Source organism: Scomber japonicus, chromosome 6, assembly GCF_027409825.1.
Source record: "Scomber japonicus isolate fScoJap1 chromosome 6, fScoJap1.pri, whole genome shotgun sequence".
Classification (NCBI taxonomy): domain Eukaryota; kingdom Metazoa; phylum Chordata; class Actinopteri; order Scombriformes; family Scombridae; genus Scomber; species Scomber japonicus.
In genome coordinates, this window is record NC_070583.1 from 23,824,177 (window position 1) to 23,839,096 (window position 14,920).

A 14,920-nucleotide genomic window follows, 5' to 3' on the forward strand; every position below is an offset into this window, starting at 1 on the left:
GACTGAGACAGTCTCGTAAATGGGTCACGTTGATTTGCCATGGGTCATGAGAATGAATTGACTCAATTTAGCAAAAGGCAAGAGAGAATGTCAGAGCTCAGCGGGCTTTTGCTGGGCCGCCAGCCCTGTGTAGTGTGCATAGCAGAGTGTCGCAGGGTGCAGGGCTGACACGCCTGTGTTTGACTGATTATAAACCAGCGGTCACTGGGTAGTCTCACTGCTCTCTTTACTGCTCAGGACAGACACATGGGTTGGTGGATGGGCTCGTTCAGCAGAGTTATAGCTCATCCTGGCTGACTGCCCCGTCTGAATGGGCGCCCAGGTTAGAGGAGCTGTTTACAAAAGACAGAGGTGCACCTTTATTGTGTTTATTCTTGGTTCATCTGAAGTGTGTGTCATGCACACATAGGTATGGCAGAGAACTCATCGAGTGAACAGTTTACAGTTAATCCTGGATGGGTGTTTGGCTGTCAGAGCAGGTGGTGCTTGACTGTGTGCATGTGTGTGCGTGTGTGTGTGTGTGCGTGTACGTGTGTATGTCTATGTGTTTGTGCATGTGTGTGTGTCTGTGTACAGTAGTGTTATTGTTTAGCCTGCCTCAAGAGAGAACTTTTTTCCTTAGTACATCCCACTCCTGATCCCTACTCAGTCACTTTAATTACAGGAAATTAACCCAACATTTATTTATAACATGGTTGCAGGAAACACCTTTTATTATTATCAGTCAATTATTGTTTGATATTATGCTTAAGTCTGCCTTAATCAATATTTTTCAATGGATCAAATGACAATGTGTGATGTGTCGTGATGGACCTACAAAAATGACTCTGTAGTTCCTCTCAGCTCCATGGAGCATGTTTGCATCTTTCAGCTCATTGTTTTGGTTTTACTGATATAGGTCACTCTCACCATCTTTCAGTGGGCAGCTGTTTTCAGCAGCAAAGCTCTCATAAACCTACTGAATGCAACCTGCCCAGGACCAGGTAGCAGTTACATTATCTAAATTAAAATGTCTCTCCACATCTTGGTCTGGATATAAAAACGCAGTGGAGAAATTTAACAACCTGCAGACTTATGTATTGCCATTTCTCTTCCATCTTGAACCACAGAGTCAAAGGATTGTTTCATCGCTGCCTGCTAACTGCCTGAACCTGAAGGTCTGGATCCGCACACATAATGGCTAGAGGGCAGGGACTCTGGAGACCAAGCAGGTTTCATCACTCATTGTGCTCCTTATGTCTGCGTCCCATAGGGTATAGGGGGAATGTAATGAAATGGCTGCGGCTGCACATCAGTTTGGAAGAGGGTCAGAGCACAAGACAGTACCACAGTGAATCCAGCATTCCTACTGAAGCATCTGCTAAGGTCATTCAGAATGGGCTCAAGTCCGAACCCAAGGCTTCCAAGTGGCTCGAGGCTTCATTCAGGGAAATCTGGAGGAGATTTCCCTGATTGGAATGTCGGGACTGGAATCATTTCTCTTAGTTGTTATGGATTTCTTTTCTGATTGGTAGTCTCTACCAGTGCTGCTTTTCTAATGTGTTACAGCGAGTAAGTATGTGAGGATGGAGCTGTGATCATGAGCGCTGTTTTAGAAGCTTAGTGCTCGCTCTGTGAACTGGAGCAGTTGCAACCACAGAAAAACCACATGAGACCAGAAGTAGTGACGCAAGACGCACGCCGGAGCAGAGCCTGGGAAAATGTGTCACTGAAAGTGCAACAGTGCAGTCTACATCCTCTTCAAGTCTGTTTGTGCATTCTAATGAAACATTTGAACATTTACCCCTGCTTTTAAACAGATCCTGTCTTTACTTTTCTTTATTGTGCACACTATGACATATTTCGTTCAGCACTAGAAGCATTATAATACCTGTAGGTCAGTGTTGCCACATGATTTCCAAATAAATGCCCTAACATAACCTCAGAATGGTGCAATTAGGGACTTTTTATGAAAAGCAGGAGGATGTAACCGCATGAATATTGGAATTCAAGGCAGCTAAAGAATTTTTAATTAGTTTGATGATTCAACTACAAATTCTAGATTAACAATAGTAGTTTACAACTTTTAAAGAGGTTGGGATATAGCTTTGCAGGGGAAACTTTTGATTTAGCTGTTTTAAAAAATGGTTGGTTCATATAGATTACCTATAAAGCTCATGTATTCATCCTACATCGAAATACACAGGAGATATATTTTGGTACAGCTCATGTGAAAAGTCAAAAAAGAAAGCTACTGTAAGAGTTCACAAAGCAAAGCTATGAGGTGTTTTCTTTGGAATACTCAAATCACTGCGAGTCAACAATGAAACTGTCAGGATCTGGAAGTACCACAAATTCTAGTAAGCTGTGTGTTATCATTTTGTCAAGTTTGAGTACCAGAAAAAAAGGCATGTTAGGTGTTTTCACAGTTCAGTGGGCGCACTTCTTCAATCCAACTTTACTTTTAAAGCACCTACAGTGCAATACCTTTTTATAAATGTGTACATGTGTACATATGTTGTCCTCTTGACCTTTGCTTAAATAATTACCTGATTGATACCTGATGATTAGAATTGAACTGGATATGTTTCTGCATTTCTGTGTATAGGCAATATGAGATCAGGCACAAATTTTCAAGGTTAGTATGAGGTTTGATGTTTGAGTGTGAGATTTAATTACATATTGTGCAAACAAATTATATCAGCATTTATTTGATGCACCAGGAGCTGCATTATGCAACAATACTGTAAGATGCAATACATTACAGTAGCATGAATCAGTCATTTGAGAAGTTTGTCATGTGTTAGCTAATGGCTCACTCAATGAAAAAAAATTAAAAACACAGAGCTAAAATGAGAGTGAATATTGGACTTAGATTCATCAAGCATGACTGCTAATGTTGCACCATAGCTTGTTGCTAACAAGTTCGCTGTATCAATTTAAAATGTTTTAACATGTAGCATTCATAGGCTGTTTCCACTGCCGCAAAATGTTTCATGATTTCTCATTTATGTGAATTCAGTTATATTTTCTGACTCCCTCCATAATTTGTGAACTCTGCAGTTTCGTTGAACCGTCTGCAATGCTATGACCAAACCAAGACTTACAGACTGAACATATCAGTGTGACTCACATATGTACAAACACTGAGACTTTAGTCATTACTGTATGGTTAGACATATATCCATTAGGGCTGAGGTGAGGGAAGATGTTGAAAATGAGGTAAACCATGAATCCAGATGATAACTAACTGAGAAGGTTGAGATTATGGAAAGATGGGGATTATGATAACCAAAGTATTGTACAGTTATGGTTATGGGTAGGTGACTAAAAGATTTGGTTAAGATCAACTAAGAGTTAATAATAGGCTCCTTGGCTGGTTAGGGTTAGGGTTAGGTTGGTATGATTGAGTTAAGATTCGTTAAAATGTGAATGACCTGGTTTAAGGTTACACTTTCACATCACGATACTATCCATTTATGTATTTCAGTATGGCAGGATCTTTGTAATATGTGGAGTTTCAGTTTTGCACATTTGTTATCTTGTTGATCCGGTCTGAAAAGCTGCTTTAGAATACCTACATGTGACTTTTCTGTGATTACAAAATCTTTCAGATTTAAATAAACAAATATCATAAAATAAAAGTAGTATTTTTCCAAAATGAACCAGAACTAGCAGAAAGCCCAACAAGCAGTATGAAAAATGTGTGTGAGGTTTTGTGTGAGTGTGTGGTATGTATATCAGTGTGTGAGGGCATGGGTGTGTGTTTGCGTGTGAGAGGCCCAGTGAGTGGGAGCGTCAGGCTCTGCTGGGACTCACAGCTGCTTCATGGTACTGTTCCAGGAAGAGCTGCTGGACTTGTTAGTGTTTACTGGCAGCCAGTTTGTGTGTCTGTGTGTGTGTATCTTTGTGTCAGTGTATTGGTTTGGGTGTTGGTCCACTCTTGTTAGGCCACTCATGCTGTCCTCCTTAGCTTCTCTTACAGCTCCTCTGGACTTCCTACGAAATTCACTACAAAATTACAGAGTAGCACTGAGCCATGACATGCACTTACAGAACAGTTGAAGGCTGTAGTGTGATTCTATCAGATAATGTGGCTTAAAATTGGGCACTGATGGTCCCTGAGCAGCCAGCAGAGCTCCAGTTGATGTTTAGGAGAGTACGATTACTTTTTCGTTTTGAACTTATACAACGTAAAACAAATGTATATCCGTAACTTATCTGATACTTCCTCAAACCAACTGTTAAGGTCTTTACTTGTCATCCACAACAGTGAAGTGAAAGCAGAGTTTATATATATGGCAGCACACATGAAGTTGAGAGCGATTCAATGTCTTTCTCAAGGACATGTCAGCATAGGGAATGTTTGCCATCAGGATTTGAACAGCTGTGCCCTGTAATAGGTTAACTCTTATCTGCAAATTAGAAAACATACTGTAGATTTAAACACAGTATGTACAGAATAAGACCCACACACACTGGTTGACACAGTATACTTTCAATGTATAGTCTATGTTTAAATATTATGTATAAGATGTTGAAATGCATGTACAGTACCGTTATGCTGTCATATATGCTTAGTTTGAATGTGCAACTATTGTGTGTGTATACATGTAAACAGAAGTAGAGTATGAACATTAGCTTTAATATTCTTCTCAAGGATGAATTAAGCAGAAATTATAGCTTATATCTTTGTATTTACCTATTAGTTTCTTACTATTCCCGTTCAATCTTTGAGGTTGGGGAAATCATCTCATTCCACACTGCCTGACAGTGTATTGGATGGTTCCAGCTCTTTATTGAAGGCATGATGTTTGAACCTTTCCATCAAATATTCTTGTGGATAATATCATACATTTTCACAAACTTCTGCTTAACATATGTGGTATTTTTAGACAGTTTGGGATGTCCACTAGAATTTAAAATCAAGTTTTGGGGTTTGAAAAGTGTTTGGCTGTACAGCATGTTTTTGTGCTGATTACCGTCAACAGGACAGTCAGTGCAGTGTGTGTGCAGCAGGTACTGTGGATGTAAAATCAAAACTATGAATCTACAAACTTGCTCTTTTTCCAAACCTAATGCTACTTACAGTATATCACAGTGACAGAGGCAAGGTAAATATTCCAGTGAATGTATGTCTACAGGAGAAGAGTTGTGAATCTATCATGACACTGTAAGTCCCCTGCAGTTACTCCCGTCATGGGTCTTGTCACACTTTGAAAGGCCAGAAGAACAGACTAAACATGGTGAGACTGGCCTTTCTCCTCACTAAGCTCAGAGGTGTCTGGGCCAGGTGCAGATAGACTCCCTTGCACAGCGCAGTATGGTGTGTGTACATGCGTGTAAATGTTCACTCACACGTGTCTCCTCTCCTCCAGGTGATGTGGAGGAGAATGTGATACCCAACAGGACATGATGTAGTTGGATGTCAGAGCACCCAACATGACGGAGGGGTTTGCCGTTGTGTTGGTTCTCATGGAATGTGAATGTTTCTTTTCACTTACCATCTGTATTTTCCTGGGGTTTTATGTTCAAAGGAATTTCCCCTGAAAACCCTCTGCGTTGCTCAAAAACCACAAGACGTGTGTGTGTGTGAGGGACAGAGAGAGAGAGAGAGAGACTACTAGTGTGTTGTGTTTAAATGTGTAAAGTCCTCATCAGGCCATAAAAATGAGGAACCTCCACAGTAAGGACAGTCCTCTGTTCCTCTTGTTGTAAAGTTAGAACAAGTCTAAATTTGAAAGGTTAGGAATAAAATTAGTGTAAAGATATACTATGCAAGATTTGATATAAAACAAAAATAAAAAAACCCGATTCATTAACTCATACGAAAGTAATCCTTCTCATTCATCACTATTGACCCATTAGGTGTATGTATTTACAGATACATGACAATGCTATCTACATTGTCATATTGTCTTATAGTTTGCTGTGTTGTGGATGTTTCTGAGTGTCAAGCTTTTGGCAGTGGGTGTGTAGCTACCAGCCAATAACAGTGCACAAACTTGTAGCGTAGAGACCAGGTTACATCAATGTGTTTTTATGTGATTCAGTGTGTCTCTGTCTCTCTCTTCTGCGTGCAGACCGCTGCTGTGTGCTGCTCCATTGCCGTCGCTATGTGTGTTTTACCCACACACACACATACAGAGCAGAGCAGAGAGTGTGTGTGTGTTTATTTGTGCTTTATTTCGTAACCGCTGTGAAACAATCAGAAAATAACTCTTTATTAGTCTGTTTCACGTCTTTGTTCATTCACTCTCTAGCTCACTTGACCACCGCTCTCCCTCTCTCTGTCTCTCTCTTGCCGTGTGTTTACAACCACCAATAGATTGCATAAAATACTATTAAGTAAAGGGTTTAAAGAATAAGTCCTGCTGGCCTTATTATTATTGTTTTACCCACCATTCCTATTGGTGATAATATTCATTGGTCTCACCATTTTAATTGCTAAGATCTGGGAACAGGACAACATCACTAAAAGAAGCCAAGGGGAAAAGACACACAATCATACAGGCTTTAAACAAACATCAAAGTTTGCCAAACTTATCTAGAAAATAACTTATCATAGTTGTGTGTACAGGGGGTTATTACCAACATTTTGGGTGACCTTACTATAATAAAGTGGTTAAAGTAATCTGGCTACACTGTTGGCTTATTTGAAAATGAACTGATAGTGTGACAGCTTATGTTGGAAGTCAATTCATTGTAGTGATATCTGAGTACAGTGTTATTATAACTGATAGAAAGGATAGTCAAAACAACAACAAAAGTCCAACATTGGAATTATGCTTTAAAGCTACATTAATGTATTTTTTTTCCATTTCATTCACAATTCAGAATTGTGAGTAATGGAAAAAACAGTAAGTGATAAAACCACCATATAAAGTTATTGTAGTGAACACATTTCTGGCCTCCTGACTCTCTTGTATGCACTCTCCTTTTAGCTCCGTTTTGGTCTTCACCATCTCTTGAGGGAAATATCTGGATATCTAGAGGCAAAATGTTTCTCTGTTTAAAAACTATAGTCACTAACTTTGTCTGTCTGCTGTTTTTATACTGAGCAGGAGGTATACAGTGGGTGTAGCAGAGCTTGTTTGCTGAAAACCAGAATGGGAGCAGGGAGACTGAACCAAAACAGTAAAGTTGACCAAAAAAAAAAAAAGAGCTGAAAGTTGCTAAAACGCTCTGTAGTGCTGCAGAGTCACGTAATTCTCTAAGGATTCATCATTATGAGTGATCCCTTTCAAATTACACTATTGCCATTTGATCTATTATGAAAAAAAATATTGATTAGTGCATCTAAGGCTAAAAGTGAAGTCTAAAATAAAGATTCAGTGACGGTTAATGTTTGGCATGTAGCAGAGCGGTTTGTGGTTTAAATTTTGTGGAATGACTGTAGTCAATGAAGCAGCCCTCATGAGTAATGTAATACAAACATATCTGTGTGTGTGCACATCTTAGTGTGGGCTTTGCGTGTATGCGTGTGTGTATATTGGGGGGTATATGAGGTAGAGATTACATCGAGATAAGAGAAGCCAAAATGGCCTCAGGAGTCTTGCGTGGACCTCAGCAAGGGAAGTGAGAGGAAATGGGTCCAGAGGCCAGACTCAGCTGTGTATATATTCTACTGGGATCTGAAAGTGGCCGTGTACCCATCCTCCCCTGCCTCCCACCACCCACTCCCTCATTCCCTCCCTCCCTCCTTCATTCTGTTGGCCAGCGCCACTCCGTGTGTCTCAGGGCAGATTTCTCCCACAGTTGGGAGTGCTGGGTTGTGTGGCGGCCTGTTTATACTGGAGCGTGGACTTCCTAGTGGCAGCCTGCACCTATCTAAACATCCCCCCGGCCGCTGCTCTGTGTTCCCGGCCTCGCACAGCCCACCCCCTCCTCCTTCTCCACCCGCCTCATCCCCACCCGGCTCACTCTGCTCTCTCTCACACCCTCTTTCTGCTTTATCAATCCTTCACTCTCGTCATCCCTCTCGCTGTCCATTTTTCCCTTTTTCTCTCTGACCATTTCTTTCTCTTCCTCATTTCTGGTGCATTTTGTCTTCTGTCTTCGTGTCCCTGCTTCCATCTTTCCTACATAGCTGCGTTTTCTCATGATTCCCCCTTTCAGTGTCTTTTGCACTTTCAACCTAAACTTTTCTTTGCTGTAGGAAGAAAAAAAAACAGGACAAATTGGATTAAAGGGGGAATTCTTCAACACAAACTTACTGTATAAATAAAGACATTTTACTTGCTGGTTTAGCTTGTTTTGATTTGGTTTCCTGTTACTTATTTTTTCTATTGCTAACATGTGTTACTTTTTTATAATTGATGGTTTGCAACATGTAAATCATGAAGCACGAAGTAATCTGAATTCAACTTAACAGACATCCTCACTAAGGCATTCAAACTGTTACAGTTAGTTAGATGAATCCCAGTACAGGTGCACAATAAAGTTGCTGATGTTTTGCAGTGTCTATAATGTTTACAATGTTCAGCTTCTTAATTTATCTCAGTTTATCCCAGTTTAACTCCTTTGGTCATAAACCAAAGTGTTTTTCACCTGATTATGGCATGAGATGAAAAGTTAAGAGACCACCAAAGTTATTATAATTCATCATGCTGAATAACACAGATGTCTGTGCCAAATTTCATGGCAATCCATCCAATAGTTGTTGAGGCACTACAGGAAAAAAAAATCTCCAAACCCAGAGGAGTTTGTCCTCTGGGGAGTTTGTCTTCTGGAGACCATGAATGTCACCACAGAATTCCATGAAAAATCCACCCAATAGCTGCTGAGATGAACGCTAGCATGGCTGAAAATATGACTTTTATGTTCTAAAATAAAATTCTCAGTTTGAAATAACCTCACACCAGAACTTATAGATTGGCTATTGGCATGGTAAACAGTGCATGTTGATCAAGGAAAAATACACATCTTAAGATAGAAGATGTTTCTATTGTACTGCATGTGTGTTATTTATCCAATAATTATAGTGATTACAGTATCCCTCTCTGTTTCACACACCCACACAGAGACATACACACATGTCAGACATATAACACACCTCCTCTTTGTTTGTTTATTTGTATGATTATCAGCTCCCGACCAAAAGAGCAGCAGCAGGATATCTGGTGTAACACAATAGCAGGGACTGTTCCCTGGGGAGCTCTGTGTACTGTAAGACCACTGGAGCATCCAGCTTAGCATTATCGCTTTGTCGAGGGAGAAGCAGACTCTCTGCAATACTGCCGTGAGGCAAACAGACAATGCTGCATCATAAAGTGTTTGTGTGTGCAGACAACTGGTTTCATTCGCACTTTCTCCTCCATCTACACTGGCGAGTCCTTATCTTAGTCATGGTTTTTCACGGCTGAAGAATGGTCTCTCTCTGGGGATCCCCTCAGCTCGATTTGGGCTGTTTGGTTGATCTGTGCAGTGGTGAGTGAATGATTTGTTCTGGTGTAGTCAGTCCGAGGTGAAGTATGTCTCTAGGGACATACGTGCATGTTCATGTTTACCCCAGGTGAAGAATGTGTGTGTAAATTGTGGGTGAAGTTGGGAGTGTGAAGTATGGAGGTCCAGCGAGAGCAGGGCCAGAGAAAGCTCCAGTGAAAGCGCGCCCTTGCTGACAGATGAATTGCTCTAATTAGAAATCCATAACATCCTGCCACATGGCTGCCTTATCCCCAGCACACTTCCTGCTCTGGGCCAGGCTGACGACAGCCAGCCCTGCTCCTTCCGTCACTCCAAGTGAGGGAATGAACGGACGAATGAGTGCGGGTGTCTCCTCCAGCACATGCCCTAGGCAGAAGTCCTATCTGCAAGTCCCCCCTTATTTTTGGACCATAAGAGAGTATGTGTGTGTGTGTGTGTGTGTGTGTGTGTGTGTGTGCGCGCGCGTGTGTGCGTGCGTGCGCGCATGCGTGTGTGTGTGTGTCATCCCAGCCCTTTGTGTCTGGGGTCTTGCTCAGCTGGCTGGCTCTCTGTCTCTATCACTTCCTCTGTTTTTGACACTCTCAATCACACTGCCGCTCTATCCGTCTGCCTCCCCCTCATTCCTCCCTCCCTTGTCCTCCTCCCAGGTGTCTGGATGGGGGGTATGAGTTGAGTGAGTCCAGAGACCAGCAAAGGGAATACAGTACAAATGATAACAGAGGTTGCAGGCCTGGCTCTTCTGCTGGGGGGGAGGGGCTCTCACTCTGGCAGGAGCAGCAGTGCCAGCTCAGTGGATACTCTGCAGGCCAGGAGACAATCTGCTGTGCACATTAAGCAAGACATAACGGAGATCCATGACCCATCATAAACATTATGCAAAGCTTAATGGCCTCGCTGAATGCTCTGCACTATCTCTGGCCCATTATGAGATGAATGGCTCTGGAGTAAGTTTAATGGGACTGTAGCTACTAATCTCTCAGCTGTTGAGAGGTTTCATGGCAAGTGTTTCTCATAAGGTGGTGTTAATAAGTTAGCTCTTACAGGTAAATGCCAGGGCAAAGAAAACAACAACATAAGGTGTCATAATGGAGTGTGTGGCTGCTGCAATCTGCCAAAACAGCTTCACTGCTCACTTGGGAAAAATTCACATATGTCTGTAACACTTTTAGGGGCATGCAAAATTACTGTTCCACTTGAAATTCAGTGCCTCTGCGTTTTATTTATGGTTAAGGAAAATGCCATCTTACAGGACCATGCCTCTTGTGTTTTTTATGGTACTGTTTCCAAGTATTTATATGAATGCTTGGACCTAAAGTAGAAGAAGGTGCAGTACCCCTAAATGTATTCTAAAAAAGGTTTATTTCAGCCTCTTTTTTTTGCCACATTTAAACTTCTTTCAAATGCCTCACCCAGGCATACATTGGAAAAATGCAGCTGGAAACTTATCTAATTACACCTTCCAGGTCAGTCATACTTGATCTGCAGTGAGATGGCTCGATAAGGTTTACATTGTTTTCAGGCTCATCAAACTGTTCACTGACCTCTGGCGCCCTGTGGATACAAGCTCTGTCATCTTGCAGGGAAAAGACTCAGACTAGTAAGAAACTTTCCAAAGGATGGAAGTAATCACTGAGAATGGTATTGTATTTGTTGGCATTTATCATGCCCTCTGAGGGGAAGATTAGACCGAAAGCAGAGCAGCAAAATTCACCCCACCTGCTTTCAATATAACTTTTATCCTTCATTTTACACTGGCATCTTCGTTATTACATGGTACTGTATAGCTAGCATGTAATGGGTAGGTTTAAAGTGAAATGTCATAACACAGAAATACTGGAGCTAAGCATCTTTTACAGAGCCATTACATTTTTGCGTTGATTAAACTGATTTCACAATACACACATTCACACACTGATGTAAAATACAGCAACACCAGTCATGCACATTCACTGAGATGTTCTGCTCTGCGGTCAAACACACATTATACAGTATACAATTCACTGAGGTCTGAGCAGTCTGGACCACTACTATTGTTTTTTATCCCTTTTGTCTTTTCAGTGACCTCGCTTACACATGCTCAGACTCACAAACACACACCAGCACACACATGCAAACACATGAGCTTACACACAAACACAACCTTGGTGTGTGCGCCCACACGCATGAACACACAAACACACATACCAGCATACATGTACTTCTGGCTTCATGTTTAAAGTATGCAATCTTTTGTATGCGTGTGTCTGTCAAGGAAAGTAAGGGGAGGGGGGAGGCAGGCAATGGAGAAGGGAAAAGTGGGACAAGAGAGAGAGAAAGAGGGAGAGAGTTGAGCCACAGAACAACGCTGCTGCGAGCAGCTGTGGCACTCCCAGATTTCCCCCTGATTGCTTTCAGCTGGTACTTGAACCCTGGGCCTTTTGGGTTTTGGAGGCCAGCCCAGACCCCACAATCCCCCCAGCGCCCCATCCAGCTGCCTGACCCCTCCCTGACCCCGCGCCGAGGATAGGAAAATACGAGCTGTGCCAAGCCAGAGAGAGTCTTTTATTTTGCCTGCTGGCATGCTGCCGGTGACCAGGGCTTACATAATGGGAAACATAGCAGGACCCAGGAGAAAGCAGCCCCTGCCCCCCTTTCTCTTTTTCCTTACCAATCGATCCTCCCCTTTCTCCCCATCTCTTTTCTCCTCTTCTTCATTTCTTTTCCCACTCAGCTCCCTTCTCGCCCCCACTTGCTCCATCCTCTTCCTTCCCCTGTGCACTCTGCCTCCCCTCCTGTTTGTGATATATCTTTTTGGGCCCACTCGTCTGGGCACATTTATTACAGACAGCCTCGACACAATCCTGATGCTGAGCCACCAGCAACACAGCGGCACACATACACATACACACGCACACATGTACGCACGCGCGCACACACACACACAGAGGCACTCAAACGGACAAGCACACACACGTGTGGGCGTGTGTTTGCATACTCTGAAGCATTTACAGCTTGTGTTGTGCATCCTTGTGTGGAGAGCTTTAATGGAGGAGTGTGCATGTGGTTAAGAAATGTTACCTCCACGTAAGGACACACTGTAGAGAATCTTGATACATTGTTATATATAATAGTCATTTTATGTTTTTACCACTGTTTTATGTTTTCAGTGTGGTTACATGATGTCTTGAGGGTTCTGTTCTGTGTTATGTGAACTCAACAAGGCAAATTCCTATCAACTAAATTAAAATGGCAATAAAGTAATGAATTCAGAATCATGAATGAGTCAGTTTTCATTAAGTTATAATAAAAACAACTATTTTATGGTCAGCATCAGTTTGATGTTTCTGATCAAAAATAAAAAATCCAATGTAGCTTCACTTTGATAAGGTATATCATATGCAGAAGCTCACGGATGATTAATAACAGTAGTGCACAATAAAGTATGTAATATAGTAAATTATTTAAATTGAATGATGATAATAATTCAATAGTCAATATTTATCTTCATTATAGATTCATCATTCATTGTCTTCATTTCATTTTCGTTTGCGTACTTAAGGATCAAAGATCCAGCCTGTGGTCATTTATGGGGTTTCACTTTATGACCCTACTTAGAAGAATTCATTTTGAAATTCAAAGTAGTACCAGTAAAACTGAGCACTTGATATTCAAGTGTTTGGTTTTCTTTTCGGCCTGAACTAAAAATGGAAGAGCAAGGGCAGCTTGTCAAACCTCTGAACCTTCCACTCTCGGTTTGATAAAGTCCACTGGGAGCCAATTTGGAGGTGATCATAAACCAATTAGTTGTAGAGTGTTATTTTAGGATGACATCACCAGACCACAGTGCTCCAGTTTAGTGAGGTCTAGACTGTCTTACCACAGCTGAAGCAGAACCCACAGAAATAGGTGGCCTGTGCGTCTGCTGTGTAAAACTTCCAAACAAGAGATGAGGGACTAATAGTTCTATTTTAGTTTGATTCACACTTGATTGGAAACCATTACAGTACAGATGGTTAAAACAATTCACAAAAACACACATCAGGAAGGAAGGCACGTCTGCTTGAAGGGGATTTCGGCTTTATAATGACTTTAATTTGCATTTATCTTGGCATTGGTTTTGTAATATGTCAATTATTATGTAGAGTTTTTCAATCACTTCTATCCATCATGATAACATAGCACTAAGCCTGCTGATCAGATTGATTCCCTTCAGTCATTCACACTGACATCCTACTACTATAATTGGAGAGCAGGATCTTTGTCGTTCCATCTGTCTGTCTGTCCGTTTGTCCGTTCACCTTTTGCCAACCCCCTGACGTATGTGCGTAGAGACGCCGTACGTAGGCATGAACGACGGGAGGAAAGAGACAATGAGAGGTAACATTTATCCACGGTCACGGAAATTTGCCTAACAAGAGCAAAGCACTGTTGGAAAATACTCGCAATGCCGCCAAATGCTGCATGGCATTAACGCAAGGGGGCGAAACTCCAGAGAAGTCAGGTGAGAAACCACAAAACAATCCACACAGTAGCTAATGCTAATGCTACAGCTACAGTTTGTTAGTTACTCACCCATACAGCCTTCCAACCATGTAATTATCCTACCGCGTTCCAGAGTTAGATAATAACTTGCCTAACAAAAACTTTGGTTTATGAATGAGGGTCCGGGATTATGTTGTTATCACGAATAAACTTGCTGCGGACAAACACACACTCACACTCACACACATACATATACACTCACACACACTTCTGGTGGTAGTATGTTTTTGGTAGTTGGATAATGCTGGAAGTACAATTATTGTTGATCTTTATTTTTTACAAGAGGCTGCTTTCATGTTGGTTACCACTAAACAGCCAAGCTGCAAAGTAAACAATCACTATATCTATGAAGTATATATATCGACAATCAACACATTTCCTTTTCATAAATTACCATTTAGTCAACTGCATAAAAGCCACATTTGAAATATTTACTTTTCAGCTGAGCGCCGTGAGGACAGTCAGCAGCAAATGCGACTGAAGAGATCATTGGAGACACCTGCAGCTACAGGTACTCATACTTTCCAATGAACCTTTTAAGACATTTGTCTGTAACCAACATGTGGGCCCTGGTTATGTATAACTATTTTCAGACAACATTCTGACTTTTAAGGTCAACTACAAATGGCAGCTCAGTAGTGGAAAACAACAGACAAAAGAGGAATCAAAACTTCAGAAGAGCATGGACAGCTCCACACTGAGACATATAATTGCATGTATTATATAAATTCTATATAAAGATGTACATAATCTTCTGTCAACAATCCCTAAACCTTTGTATGGCAAGTTCTCCTTTTGGTTTCTTTTATACAAATATACATTCTTCTCACTGCTTTAATCTATGGGCGTGTGTCTTTTGGCAAGTAAACATGCTGCAGCGCCCAAAGTTGTTTTAATGGTAGTCAATTTCCTGTTGTGAAGGGGGTTATCTTGTTTGTAGTGTGTAGCATATTCTTGCCGCTTTGACTTTCAGTTTTTTAAGAGCAATCGTGCA